This window comes from Gossypium hirsutum, chromosome D13 (genome assembly GCF_007990345.1).
Source record: "Gossypium hirsutum isolate 1008001.06 chromosome D13, Gossypium_hirsutum_v2.1, whole genome shotgun sequence".
Classification (NCBI taxonomy): Eukaryota; Viridiplantae; Streptophyta; class Magnoliopsida; order Malvales; family Malvaceae; genus Gossypium; species Gossypium hirsutum.
Genome location: NC_053449.1, coordinates 58,486,547 through 58,502,303, shown reverse-complemented (window position 1 = coordinate 58,502,303; position 15,757 = coordinate 58,486,547). Strand labels below are relative to the sequence as shown.

General features: G+C 30.4%; 1 long non-coding RNA gene across 1 annotated transcript; it reads right to left on the bottom strand.

Moving 5' to 3' along the window:
* Positions 1-6,304: 6,304 nt before the first annotated feature.
* LOC121225163 (uncharacterized) lies at positions 6,305-7,052 on the bottom strand. The gene is made up of 2 exons (XR_005923092.1): positions 6,825-7,052; positions 6,305-6,571 (listed from the first exon to the last, which is right to left on the bottom strand). It is a non-coding gene; the product is annotated as an uncharacterized lncRNA (long non-coding RNA).
* Positions 7,053-15,757: the final 8,705 nt, after the last annotated feature.

Below are 15,757 nucleotides of genomic sequence, written 5' to 3'. Positions count from 1 at the left end.
TAACTTTCGAGTTGAATAAGATCAGACTCTTAAATAGAGAATAATGTTTTATTTATGTATAAAATTCGTATTGATGTTATCATTTTCCTATTTGGACAGAGACAGCTAAGTACAATTATTAGAGTAGGTGATCCCTCCAACAAACAAAGATTAGGTTCTGGATCATGTGTAAGTTGAATGATTGGAAACATTATATTCGAACATGGAATAAGACATTGTAAAATTCTAAAAGATTACCCCACAGAAAAAGGGTACCAATGATTTGTCAATTGTCATTTAGTTGGTTTTGGCTAAGGTTTGGTTTTCTTAGAAAAGGTCAAATTGTGCTTATACTCCCTTTACTATACTTAAATTTATATTCTCATTAGTTAGTCCATGTTAGAGTATTACAACGTGAAGCTTAATTAGCTAACTTGAATGTAATTGATTGATTATTGTTGGTATGGTATACAAGAGTTACACAATTATACAATTGTTGTAATCAAGGTTTTCATAATCAGTTTGGTGGTCAATTCTATTAGTCCACCAGTTCATATAGTTCAATTAAATAAAATATTAAAATTCATTAAAATAATCTTTTTTTAAATATGTTCAATCGGTTCAACCAGTTTATATAGACTCACGGGTCAATTGATCTGATGTCATTCTTCGAATCAATACCTTAACTAGTTCCTTAGCCAATTGACCGGATCAATTAATCCAATAACAATCATGGTTGTAATAGAGCATTTTGCATATTCAGTCATTAAGGAAAGAACTTGATACGGTTGATAAGATTAAATTCTAAGTTTTAACTTAATAAAGAGATCAAAACTGTAATTTAACCTTACACTGAATGCATGTAATGTAAATAATTTTTTTTCGTTTTAGGGTCGAAATCAAAATATTCACCATCATAGTAATCAATATTCTCGTCATAAATACTTTTAAAAAAAATAAAGGATGGACTATGAAATATTTTTCAAAACCATTTATTTTAGTAGCAGAATGGCAGGCAATCATGTATATGTCGTGGGCGTGGGGGAGTACTTTTAATGTTTCCATCTTCTGCTATTATCCATTTCCGACGGACTCTTCCAACTACAGCTAATGCTTCTTGTTTTTCTTTAAACATTCGTTCTTTGCCTTTGGGCTTTGGACACCATGTCCATGGCCGGAGCACCTGAAGGAAAACAAAGCTAAGTCTATAAATAGGGTTGCTGCAATATTTAGTCATGTTGATAACTACAATTTCGCTTTTTACCATACTAATCCAAAAAAATTAAATATTTATAAGAATTATTTAACTTCAAAAATAATAAGAATGATTCAAAATGAACAATGGAGGACGGTGCCGACACCCAAATCAATCATTTCCCCATCATTGGCTACTGATTGTTAGGGATTTAAAAAGATAGTTTTTGGTGTCGACATTGTAATTGTCGACATCCATATGTATTTTTTTCAACTGCATTTTCTAAAATACAAATATTATCCAGGTAAAAAAAATATTTTTTATTAGGTGCCAATGTCCAGGTGGTCAACACCGTAAAAAATCAGTTTAATTTTTTTCGATAATTTTTTGTGCCGGCACTATGGTGGCCGACACCTATGTCAATAGAATTTTTTTTTGCTCCCGTGATTATATTGATATTTGTTCATATTTTTTTTAATCATGTTTTTAAATTGTTGGTATCTATTCATAATTTTTTAAAAAAAATTACTGACATGGGTCATTCTTATAAATATTTAATTTTTTGGGTTAATTTGGTTAAAAAAGCCCTAAAATTTCCTATTGGTACATATTAGTCTTAGAATTTGATAGGTTGTTTTTTTTTTCAATTTTGTTTGTAAATTTATATTTTGTTAAGGTGCGATAAGATAGTATTCTAATATTTTACCACGTCGTCAATTAAAAAATTTATAAAGAAATTATATTTTTTTATATTCTTGTAGTTTTTTCTATTTTATATAAATTCTTTTTTTAGGTGATATTTTACAATCTTATAGTGTCACATCGTCAAACATTAATAAAATTCACGTTCAAAGGTTAAATCAGAAAAAAAAATCAAATTCTGAGATTAATGTGATAAAAAAAAAGTCCAAGGACCAAAATATGAAAATGACCAAAAAGTTACATTAACTTAAAACATATTAAATCTCTTTAGGTAGAACTGCAAATAATAATTTAATTATAAATTAATTTTATTAAATATTAAGCAATTATAAAACTTAATTTATGATAATAATTTAAGACTGGCTACTTATATTACATGGAATCAGGGGTGAAATTCAAAATAATCATTTTAATTTAGAAATAACGAAGAGGTATTTGCAAGCAAATTGTACAGTTGGCAAGGCAGGGGATATGGATCATTTAATTTCTAGACTTGAAAGGAGCATCATGGTAGCTTTTAGCAAAATTTCAAGAGGAGGAAAGTGTGGATGCGGTTCAATGCATGGGAATACCTGTCTGCCTACTTTATCTTTTCAAAAATATTGGGGAGCTTTTGTCAAGCAATTCTAAATAGATCCAATTATCTAGAAAATGACACGTATCCTAAGGTCCTTATTCTAGAAAATACACAAAATTTGCCCATCAATTTGTGTAATGTCATTTATAAAATTATATCTAAATTGTTAGTTACTAGATTTAAAATGGTTCTTGATTATTACATTCACGAAATGCAAGGATTTATTATTAATAACATTCTAGTTGTGAAATACTTCGAAAAAAGAGGTTTATTTTCTTTAAAATTCGATATGAGTAAAACATATGACCGTGTAGAGTAGTACTTCAAATAAAATTATAATTATTCATTTAAGCTTCGGTTGTGGATGGGTGGATCTAATTATGATTTGAGAGAGGTTGATCACCTATTTTGTGGTTCTTATAGGCAATGTGGTGACATTATAGTGCCTAGTAGAGATTTCCGACAAGAAAATCCACTAAGTCCTTATTTGTTTCTTACTTTAGTGAGAGATTCTATACTTTCTTGATATGATGTGATAGGAATTTAAAAGAAAACAGTTTGTCGAGGAATTATTAATATTACACTTTTTTATCAACAATAGTGTTATTTTGGGAGAAGCTACTTTGAGGGGTACATTTGATAAAGACTGTTTTATTCAACGTGTTAATCTTGATAAATCACTTGTATTTTTTAGCCCCAATACTGCTACGGTTGGCAAACTTGCCGTAATATGAGTGCTTGGTGTTAAGAGTACAAATGAACCAAAAAAATATCTTGGTTTACCTATATGATTGGGTGTAATAAGAAAAGTAGCCTTCCAAAGCTTGAAAGAAAAATTGCGAGATAGGGTAGCAAGTTGGAGCTCACAATTGTTATCGCAAGGAGGAAAACTGATTTTTATTGAAGATGGATTATAGGTCATCCCTACTTATGCTATATTTGTTTTTCTTTTGCCTAGTTCTTTATTTCGTGAGTTCGTTTCCATTACTAGTTCTTATCAGTGGGAAAATTTGCAAAATACGAATGGAATTCATTGGGTTCATTGGTCTATATTATATAAACTTAAATATAATGGTGGCCTTGGTTTTTGAGATATGATTAAAGTTAATGTTGCTTTATTGGCTAAACAAGGTTGGCGTCTCATTTCCAACCCCACCTATTTGGCAACTCGCGTATTTAAATCCAAATACGATGCAAATACTAAGTTTACAAGGTCGAGTTTAAGGACAAACCCTTCCTCACTTGAAGGAGCATTTGGTGTGTAAAAGGTCTTTTGTAGTCTAGCTTGTGGTGGAAAGTAGGAACTAGTTAAATACCTCAACTTGGAATGACTATTAGCTACTAAGGAGTACCTACAAAATACAATATACGCCGGTTAATAACTTTATCAATATGGTTGTTGATTTGATTAATGCCCTAAGTAAGGAATGGAAGAATACTTGATACATAATATCTTCTCCACGGATGAAGCACAAAGGACTCTTTGCATTCCTCTCTCATATTGTCAGAGGCATGATTGTTTGGGGGGAGGGAGTGAGAACATACTATCATAGTTAGTTTGAAGTGACTATAGAATGTTGCTTGCATGCACTCACCATTCCACTACACCTTTTTAATTCTAGCCTAGATCTTATTAGAAAATTTTCAACAGACAATTTTAAAATTTACAAGATCAGAGAAAATTAAAATTACACATCGAAAATTCTATAACAACTATGTACCAACCTTACGAAATGTATATACTAAATAAGTAACTAGTTCTATGAATTGTCTATGGTGTCTAATCCATACATAATCTATAGATCATGCCATTTGAGATTGCTCTTTTGCCGGACCAAATTGGGACTGATTGGGGATCAATCGGTCTCTACCTTATGTAGACACAAATATGGAAAAATGGTTAGAATTATTTTTCAAAATTCCAATGTCGAGAAATGTATTGAATTTATTAAATCTAATTAGGCCCTATGGTATGTTGGGAACATGTTCATTCGAGATTCAACAACATAAATGGCAAGTGAGATACATACATTTATCACTTCATATTTGTTTGAACTAAAGATGCTTTGTGAGACTGCTACACCATTGAGGAATCATCAAATTGTTATCAGGGCTCCACTTAATGAACCTTCTATTAAGGTGAATCTTGATGTTGGATTTATGCACTCAAGAAATCACTCAGGGGTGATTATTCAAAATAAAGATGTTTCAGTTATGGTTGATTGTTCCCATTTTAATAAAAATATACTTGATGCATTTACAATTGACTATGATGAGTGAATCTTTGTTTCATATTTTACACTCTTATTCACTCACGTTTACATTGTTTCTAAGTGATTTTTAGTTAGATTAGATTCTTTTAATTGATTTTACAACTATTCAAATCATGGCTTCAGCTTGAAATCTGCATTTTATTTCTTAATTTGTTTTAACATGAGTAAAAGGGTCTTTTCAACTTAGCTCATGAATTTGCTCTAAAAACATTGTATAAAGTAATTCATTATCAGTTCTAAGAAAAGGGAGCCACCATTTTAGTTTCGAATAAACTCTTAAGTTTATTTTTCTTTTCATAGTTTTAAGTAGGGATATTCAACTCTCAATTCGTTTTTGAATTGTGGTAACTCGATTGAGATTTATTCAATAGTAATTTTTACTTAGTTTTATTTATTTCACTTTCATTATGCTTTATTTTTATATCTTTTATGTTACTTGCAAATCTACAATAAACTAAATTGATTATGTAGTTGGGAGATATGTAGGTTAATGGTTTAATAATTGAAATAGCTTTAAAAACTAAAAAAGATGGTTGTGATTTAATTTTCTTGATTTATTCTCATGCCATTAATTTTAGGTGACATATTAATTAATGAAAATTCTAGTGGAAAGCGGGTTGAGAGCCACCCACCCACCCACCCACCCACTTCATACAAATGATTTAGTCAGAGGTTGCCCAGATTGGCTCCAATTAACAATTTCCATTTGACAACCATGAAAGCCAAGTGCGAAGCTAATAACTATGGTATGCCACTTAGAGGTGTTGGGAGATGCAGAGACATTTGCACGTTTTTTGTCATTGATTCTAGATTAAAATTAATCGAGCATAGGTTCTTAATTGTCATTAATTAAATGTGATTCCTAACCACTACATTCCTGAACTGGGGTTGAATAATCAAAATAATCTTTTAATGTCTTATTTACTTTACGCACTATTTATATTTACATGTTTTATTGACTTTTAACTTATATTATTAAATTAGTTAGTGAGTCAAGTCAATTAACTGAAATTAGCTCCACACTTTCATATGCACTTAAACTTCCAAATACTTTCTAATAGATTTATTTTGTTGTAATTATTATTTGACAATAATATTGTACACTTTTAACTATTGGGAAAGTAGTAAACATTATTTTGAAGTGTTGTTGAATTTTTACTTTTAAATTGACTTTTTATATACTATTAGCCACAAATCACACTAGCACGCAATTGAGATCTACGTTTTTCTTTGGATTTAGGGTTTCATCACATTGAATTTTAAGGGACTCTATTTTCATCATCAAGAAACTCAACGCAAGAGAAATGGATTAAAAAAAATTCATTTTTTGTAAACTTTTGCATATGCACCACTCTCATGGAAAATGAGGGTCTTAAGGATGAGAACAGTACCTTCTGGATTGAGAAAGATCTGGTAGTGGTCCTTGCTCAAGGAACTATGCATCAAATTGTCGGTGATGATGATGCACATTGATATCTCTTTGTTTGAACTTACAATAAAAGCTTGGAAAATATATCTAAGATTTTCAATTATTTTCTGGTCGGGTTTTTATTTTAGTAAGCTGGGAGAAATTGATGGTTATTGTAATAGCCCATTTTTTCCCGGGCCCAATAAAAATTTTTAATAGTCTCAGTCCATTTACAACAAACCAGACAGGCCCAAAGCCCTAACGGCCCAATATGGCCTAAAAAACTAAATGAAATTAGAAAACCCTAGGGTTCCCTTCCCCTCTTGCCCCACAGCCTCCCCCATGTGCGCCCTCGACGCACACGACGCCCGATGACGACTCTTTCACTAAGGTTGCACCAAAATGGCAATGGTTTTTGCCCGTTGACTCCTCATGACCTGCAAAATAGATGAAAACAACAGCCAATAGACAGAACAGAGACAGCAGAAACAAACTGTAGCAAAAAAGATGTATTTGGCTATATAAGCCCAAAAACCAAACAAATGTAAGGGGGATTGTATGAAAAGATTCGAAAAATAAAAACAAAAACTTTGAGGTGATTACTGTCTTTTTTTAATCTGTTACCTTGTTTTATTTTCATATTATTTCGTTTCTAAGTACAAAAAAATAAAAAAGGGAAAGGGGGTTTACCTGCGCCGCGCCGGAGGAGGAGAAGCAGAACGGTTTCCCTTCGGTTGTAGGGTTCGTGGCCGCCTTTCAAAGGATTCAGCCTTGAATCTGGGTTCTAGGGGTGACGAGCTCCAAGTGGGGATAAGAAAGGCCAATTTTTGCACCTTCGACCGCCGCTTGCGGCGGAGCTGCGGTGGAGGTGCCCCGGTCTTCATGGCCGGACTCTGGAGACCTAGAGTGAAAAAGAATTTTTTTTTCTAGAAACAATTCAAATGCTTTTTTTGTTATGTTTTTTTTATTATTTATAGTGGGATTGATACGGCGCCATTTTGAGCCTAAGCTTCAAGAGCCAAAACGGCGCCGTTTTAAGGCGACTCTAGATCCGACCCATGGACCCCAAAGATCCGCGTGTTTTTGGACTGAGGGTCTATTTACCCTTTCAGCCCTTCCGCTTTTGGGCTTCCCTTCAATCTGGTCCCTATTTTATTTTTTTAATTTACCCATCTGATTTTGTTTTGTCTTTATTTTAGTCCTCCGACTATTCTGTCACTTGAGAAAGCTGCGTTTAAGGGACAAAAAGGGGGATAATTTCCTGTTTAGCCCCTTTCTTTCGCGCATATCCTGATTTAACCCTTTCCAGTGTTTTTGCACTTTTTTTCTTTACTTTGATTTCGGCTCTTAAATTTTGGTTAAGTTTCAATTTAATCATTCATTTGTTATTTTAGTTATTTTATTTCTAAATTAATTATTTTAATATTATTAATACTATTATATGGCATCATTAATCTTCTTTTATTATTATTATTATTACTTATATATTTATGCCTTTTTAATTCCTAAATTTTTTTATATACATACATTCATACGTACATTTTACAATATATATATACACGTACATACATATTTTCATAACTCATTTACATTTATATGTATATATACATACTCATGTTTTTTATATATATTTTTTGATTTATATACATATCTACATATATCTATATACCTATTTTATTTTCGAAAACGCATAGATATATATAGATACATATATATCTTTTTATATTTTAATTCTATTCATTCGCTTTATTTATTTATTTATTTACATTTTCATTAGTATTTTAAAGGAATGTTTTAACTTTACTTACTCATATACTTGTTATTTTGCATGTTATTAATTTGACCTTTTTATTTGTTTATTTTTGTTATTGCTCATATTATTTTTACATACATTATCATAATTGTTATTCCGTCATATATAATTTTTTTTACCAAATTCTTAAAAAAAAAATTTGAAAATAAAGGCAATACTCGGAATTTGAGATATTCGAGAGGATTGAGCCCTAACGTATTGGGTTCCAATTTTCTTCGTTGAATCTAAATAATCGAGAAGGCTCGTTAATCAAATAAAAAGCTCATTATCGGGAATCCAATACGTTGTGTCCTAATGCATTGGATATGACACATTGTTTTCCCGAGATGAGGATTTTTCTAAAAATAATAAAGGCAATATTCCATATTTGGGAAATTCGAATGATCGTGCCCTAACTCACTGGGTTTCAATTTTTCTCCTTTGATCCAAATAATCGAATATCCTTTTGAAATTTAAATGCACGAGTTTTGAAAATCAAAAGATAAGCTTGTTCTTGAGGACTTAAAATGTTGTGTCCTAACGTACTGGATGTGACATTTTATTACTCTGAGACAAGAAGGTCTTTAGCATCCACCTCGATTTATCCAAGCATCGTTTATAAATTTAACATTAATAAAAAGGAAGGATCGTATTTTAAATTCTTTTCGAGTTTTCAACTTTCGACATTAAGACACTAATTAATCAACATGGTACCAATTTTGGATGTTACGAGGGTGCTAATCTTTCTTTGTACGTAATCGACTCCCGAACCAGTCTTTTCAAATTTCGTAGACCAAAAGCATTGTTTTAATAAATCTAAATCGTTTATTAGAAACAACCGTTTTACGAGGTGACCCGATCACACTTCATTAAAAAAAAGATTGGTGGCGATTCCCATTTTCGTTTTCTTTTTCAAAATTCAAGTCGACCCTGTTTTCACAAAAAAATGGTGTCAACAGTTATTTTTGCTATACATGATTCAAAATTAAAATGATTATTTAAATATTTGATTATTTTAAATGGTTAGATGTTGAGATACGAATCTTAAAGCAATCTATAAACTTATGATTTTAAATACATCATTTAAAGATAAGTTAGAATAACAAATTCAATCTGTATGGTAATATTTTTAATTATCTTTTTATTCTTTTTACTTTATTTGTTGGATGTTTTCTTTCCTTTCTTTCTTCTCACTCTATTATATCCGTAAAAATTGGCCTTCCAATTATGTATATATATATTTCACTTTGATCATTAAATTTTTGCTTTAGTTTTTCGTTTAAGTTTACTTCAAAAAAAAATAAGATGAAAATACTAAATAAATAAATATATATAATCAAAATCAAATGGCATATCAACCCTTTCCTTGCCCTTCCCAAACCATAATTTAAAAACACAGCAACTTAACGTGTCAAATGTAAATGACAGAACTGAATACAATTATTTATTACACTAACAAAATAATTTTAAATACACTTGTCTTAACATCATTGGATTTGGTTTTGGAAGACAAATTGGACATTTCGTTTTGGGTTTGAAGCAGTTGGAAACTACACTTTTTGGTCCAAACTGATTAGCTTTCTTCGCCATTAAGCACTCTATATCAAATTACAAATTGACTTTCCTTTTAATTCTAACTCGCTTTCTTATAATAATTAATTAATTATATCATGTGTAAATTAATGATGGATTTAGATGTGCGGTGTGGTACGTTATAGTATCTGATCTCACTGTCACTGCTGTTTTTATACTAACTGTAAGTAATGATCAACAAACTAAATTTGCCCACTGATCGATTAACCAAATCAAATTGATTCGGTCAATTAATTTAGTTTTAACCGAACTGTAAACACCTTATTCATGATCAACATAGGAAAAAAAAATTAATGATATTTTAGCATTTGATTCAATAATAATACATAAAAACAAAATCAGGTACGTCAATGCATCCAATATAAACAACACCACCGAAGCAGTATGGATGCATGGTATTGGTATTTGGCTGCTTTAGAAAATTAGCCATAACTTGCGCTCATACCTAGCAACAGACTATCAAGCTAATGGTTGGTTCCTCACTCTGCCAAATTTCCTTGTCTCATCAGATTGCTGTTGGCACTTAGTTTTGTATCATATTAATTTTGATTTTCTATTTGTATTCATGGAGTTATTTTAGATTATGGTCATGATAGTAATAGATAATCTGAAATATATAATTTCTAGTACTCAATGTTGTTTCGAAGCAATTTATAATTATTCAATACTTGTTTTTTAACACAATTACAAATAATTTATTTGATATTAGTTTTTTTCAATTTAATGATTAATATTGTAGCTTAATAATTGAGTATTATTATAAATAAATCATTGCAATATATGTAAAAACAATTTAAAATATAAAATTTTATTAATATATATTAATATATGTAAAAACAACTTTTCCGGAAAATATTTTCAAGAAATCTGTCAAACAGCAGAAAATATTTTACACAATTCAATCAAACACCAGAAAATATTTTTCAGTAAATCATTTTACAGAAAAGTAAAATATTTTCAAGAAATCATTTTACGGAAAACATTTTACTGGCAATCAAACGGACCCTAAGTTAAATTTTTTTTTTATAATTTTAAAAATTTAATGAAATTTTGGGGAAGGGGAGTGCCCTATCTCTTACTATATTTCACCTCTAATCCCCTATGCCTCTCAACTATAACTTGTAAATTTCTATCCCCATTTATATAATGAAAATTCATAACAAGGTTAGCACATGCAACCATAGATACCATGAAAGTTTAATACATTTATAATTATTCATTCATCCCACCTCATTTCATAATTGCTGTTACTTATATTTAGTAATTTTAGGTTTCATAATATTATAAACCCCTAAACTCTTCCCAAAAATTCAATTGTCATCACAAACTTTTTGTACTCTATTCTGCCCTAAACTTAAAAAAACAGGTTAAATAGGCCTTTTGATCGTCATTGACTAACTATTAGGTTGACGTCAGCTAATGAGCGTTGATATCAGCCAACAAATGATGATGAGTCACCAATAAAAATTCAAGTAATTCAAAAATAAAAATAAAAATAAACCCAAAATAAACTTGGATAAATGATTGTCTCGGTTTATTTGGATATAGACAATTCTTTGTCCAAATCCATTTTTTTGGATATAATTTTATTAAAATGTATACAATTTTAAAAAGTAATTTAAAATATAAAATATAAATATATTTTATAAATATTATTAAAAATGATAAAGACCATTAAAAATTGTAAAAAAAAATTTGAATATCTAAAACAATAAAGACACTTTTATTTAATCTTGGATCATTGAATTATTTAAAGAAGAGAATGAGAATTTTTTTTTTAAACATTAAATCTCATTATAGATTCTTATCATTCAATGCCTAAAGCTATCCATAGCCCCTAGGAGGATAACGTGCTTCAGGGTACTCAAACCCACGTCCTCCTACACTGACAAAAATACTGATGTTAATCGAGTTAAGACCCAATCAACAATGGCAACCCTTCCTTGCAACTAATACAATATGAAAGAGCCAATAAAAATAATTGCAGATTTAAACTTCTAGTTTTTTACTGAATTTTTTTAAAAAAAGTTATAGTATTTGAGAGGTGCCTCAATTATAGGGATTGAATCAAATTAGTCATTCTATTATTAAATGGATCAATTTAATTATTATACTATTTAAAAGAATTAAATAAATCTAAATTGTAATAAAGTTAATATTTACCGTATAAAAATATCTTGAAAATTAATTTTCACTTACAGTTCAATTCCAAACAAAAGATTTCATTTATAAAACCGTAAAAACTTCAAAAATATTAATTTTGTTAAACAATAAATGATATTTTTTAAACAATAGATATTATATATATTTCAATTTAATATTATTTAATTCTTTTTAATAATATAAGAATTAAATTGATTCATTTAATAATAGCATTTCTCATAATCATAACAGAATTCGATTAATTCTTATTATTGTCTCGATAAATCCATGTTGTCATCATAGCATTTTGATAAAATTCTTATGATTTTTATAACTTTTTTTTATGATTTTTTTAAATATTTTTAATGATCTTTTATAATTTCTAAAAATTATAGATTTTATAATCTACTATATATTTTTAAGGATTGCTACATTTTTTTTGAATATTTTTATTAAACAACGTTTACAAATGAATTTGAATAAATGCTTTTCTAGTTTAAATAATTTTAAAATTTTTCATTCTTTTAGGGGCATTAATATTCATTAACTTAGGTTAGTGTGAAGGATTGTCTTTAACATAATATATCATTTCTTGCTACGAAGCTTGAAAAGGGTTGTGGATACCGCCATATGAACATCAAATACTGGATATCTTATGCGTAGACTTGTTGAAGTAGTTCAACAAATTGTTGTACGTAGAACAGATTATGGCACCACCCGAGGGATTTTTATGAGTCCTAAAAAAAGGACGCTTCCAGAAAGAAATTTTATCCAAGCATTAGTTGGTCGTGTATTAGCGGACGATATATATATATGGGTCAGATTCGAAATCAAGACCGTTAGTCAACAACGATCAAAGAGTCTATTTGCCCATGTTTGTAACTTGAGGGGTTCAATTGAGCATAAAATATTTGTAAGCCATCATTTTAAAATATAATGTAGGTTAAAATATGTCATAGGTTCTTTTTTTTTTTCCAAATTTGAAATTTAGTCCATATACTTTTATTTCCAAGAATTTAGTCTTTTTACTTTTTAAATATTAAAATTCAAGTCCAATTGTTATTATTGTTAATTTTTTTTGTTAAAGTTGATGTGACATTTTGAAAAAAAGAAAAAGAAAGGCATATTCCCTTTGTAGAAATGTAACTAAAAAATTAATTTTATAATAAACTTGAATTTAACAAAATAATCTTAATAATATTAACAATTGAATTTGAATTTTGAAAAGTAGATGGATTAAATTTCAAATGTAAAAAGAGTACAAAAATCTATAGTATATTTTAACCCATCATATATCATTACATTTTTTTTTATTTTTTAAAGGGTTAATATATGCAGAAGTATCTAAACTAGACTGTTTATGGGCCAGGCCACTTGACTCAGTCTGAAGGCCCGCCTAAAAGTGGGAGGGTTTAGGCAAAAATATAGACCCGAAAAATGAGTTTGGGCAAAAAAATAAGGCTAGCCTGAATTCACAAAAGGAAAAAAAAAATTGCTATTTTTTGTTGTTTTAATGCTATTCTCTTGTTGTTTTCTCCCTATTTTGCTACCATTACATTATTATGTTACTACTATTTTGTTGCTATTGTTTGGATATTGTATATCACTTATTTTATTGTTAATTTTGTTATTATTTTACAAGCATTTGCTTGTTAAGTTGCATCTATCTTAGTATTATTTAAGTATAAACCTTTTCTAAAATTTATTTTCAATTTGTTGGGAAATATTTATTTTAATATTTTTAGTATTTTTTATGTATTATATATTTAAAAATAATATAAAAAAATTAATACAGGTGGGTCGAGCCTAAGTTTTAATATTTTTATTCGGGCTAGGCTTGGACAAAATTTTAAGCCCATTTTTTGGTTGGACCAGACCTAAGCATAACAAACAAGCCTAAAATTTTTGTTAGGCCCAACCCAGCCCGACCCATGAGCACATCTAATCTAAACTTGACAACTTATACTTACTTGATATCTAAACCTTTTTTTGGACCTAATTGATACTTGAACTTGAAAACCGTAAGACAACTTGGTACTCTTTTTAGGTAACTGACCAACACCGTTAATATATGCTTATGTGGCACTGACGGCTAATATCATGATAGACATATGACATTCTCATATTTTGACACATGACAAAAAATTAAAAATATTAAAATGTGAGGTTGGTGTCCCCATGTCATGTCAATGTCACACTAGTGCTATTTTAATATATTTTAACATTGTTAATCACGTACCTATAATTTTTAAATTTAAATATTAATTAGGTAAAGAAAATATGAAATAGGTATAAATTATGAATACCTCTGTATGTATTAAATATAAAGAGAAAATAGTAATTCCATATACCTTTCCTTACCAACCGAAACACTGTCACTGATACATCCACTTTCCAAAAAGAGGCTTTAAAAGAAAAGAACAGGTAAAAAACCCATTTCATTTGAGTTCAAAATTATAGAAATATGGAGGTTTTACCGACCCTAGATAAAGCAATGGCGACCTACTTGATTCCCGTTAATGAACGGAGCCGCTAGCAAAAAGCCGTATTCTCTTATGTCATAACCATGGCGTCAGCTTGAGTTGGTGGGAACATGATGATATGGGTATTGACGTGAACCATTTATTTCCTGTCTCCCATCTTTACCCATAAGTTTCACCTCAACATTCCTTTTACCCTTCATTTCATTTATTCCTCATCTCCGTTCTTCACAGACAATCACATGGGCATTCTTGTAAACTATTGGATCCTCCTCCATCAATGACTTTTTCCCATAAAAAATCATCATCATCAACATCACATCTTTGTGAAGACACACTCTATCAACAGTCAACCAACACGGTTTCTACTTCTTCATCTTCACAGGTAAGTCAATTAAAACCCCATTTTCCTCTGACTTTCCTTTCCTCCCTTGATATATGTATATGTATATGTATATGATTGTTCATGTTCTGACTCCAAGCTTCCACAGTAACTGAAACATGGAGAGTGGAAGGAAGAAGAGAAAAATGGGGAATGAAGAGGAAAAAGACGATGAAGATGATGATGAAGAAGAGAAAGTGGAGAAGTTCTTTGCTTTGATAAGGAGCACAAGGGAAATGCGTGATCGTCTAAGAAACGCGGCGGTGCCTAATGGACCAAAAGAGGAAGAATATCAGAAGAAGAAACAGGAAGATAAGGCGGTTGTTGGTGGTGGTGGCGGCGTTGGACAGTGGAATCCAACGTTCCAAGCAGAGGATTTCATGGAGGGTTCCATATCCAGGTCTGGGAATAATTCTTTGGGGTTGAATGTTGCAGGCCCTTCCAGTTCCAAAGTACAACGTGAACCGGAAAAAAGAACCGAGGACGACGGCGGAGAAGGTGGAGGTGGTTTGGACCTTAAGCTTTCTTTATCTTTGTAGTGGTCTGTCTTGGTGTTTCTGTATGTAAATTTGTGGCTCTGCTTGGTTCAAGTTTTAGAGGCAAGCCTCTGGCTGCGGGAATTGAAAGCAGGGCCATGGTGGTGGTAATAGGGTAACTTAAACAAGTAAAATAAGCATTTGAATGTGCAATTCTTTTTCACTATGATTTTAAAAATGGGGTTACGTTTTCAGGCCTAAAGAGCCAATCGGCCGAACTGTAACTTGGGGTTGAATTTCACATTCTATCACATATGTACAGGCTGATAGACTCAAATATGTAGTTTTGTATTAATTGGGTGCTTCAAGTTTGTTTTCAGCCTATTAACTCAGGTATTTCGAGACCTAATTTCATGGTTTCCGATTTACCAAATTACTAGTTTGCAGGGCCTTTGACATAGGAACTTGCACTTGCATATCACAAGGCCTGGTTTGGGTTTCGAACAAGTCGATTGCAGTTCTTAGCAAAATAAAAAATATGCATCTATTCATATTTGAATTTATGTCAATTCAATCAAAATTTCATTATTTATTATATATTATTTTTAAATATAAATTATTAAAATCAAAGATAGAGAAATTAATAATTATTGAGTTCAATAATAAAATACATTGTGCTCTCAAAAAGAAAACTCACTACATTGTTAGAGGACCGACACAATGGGCATGGAGGATAGCTTGATCATACCATTGGGGAG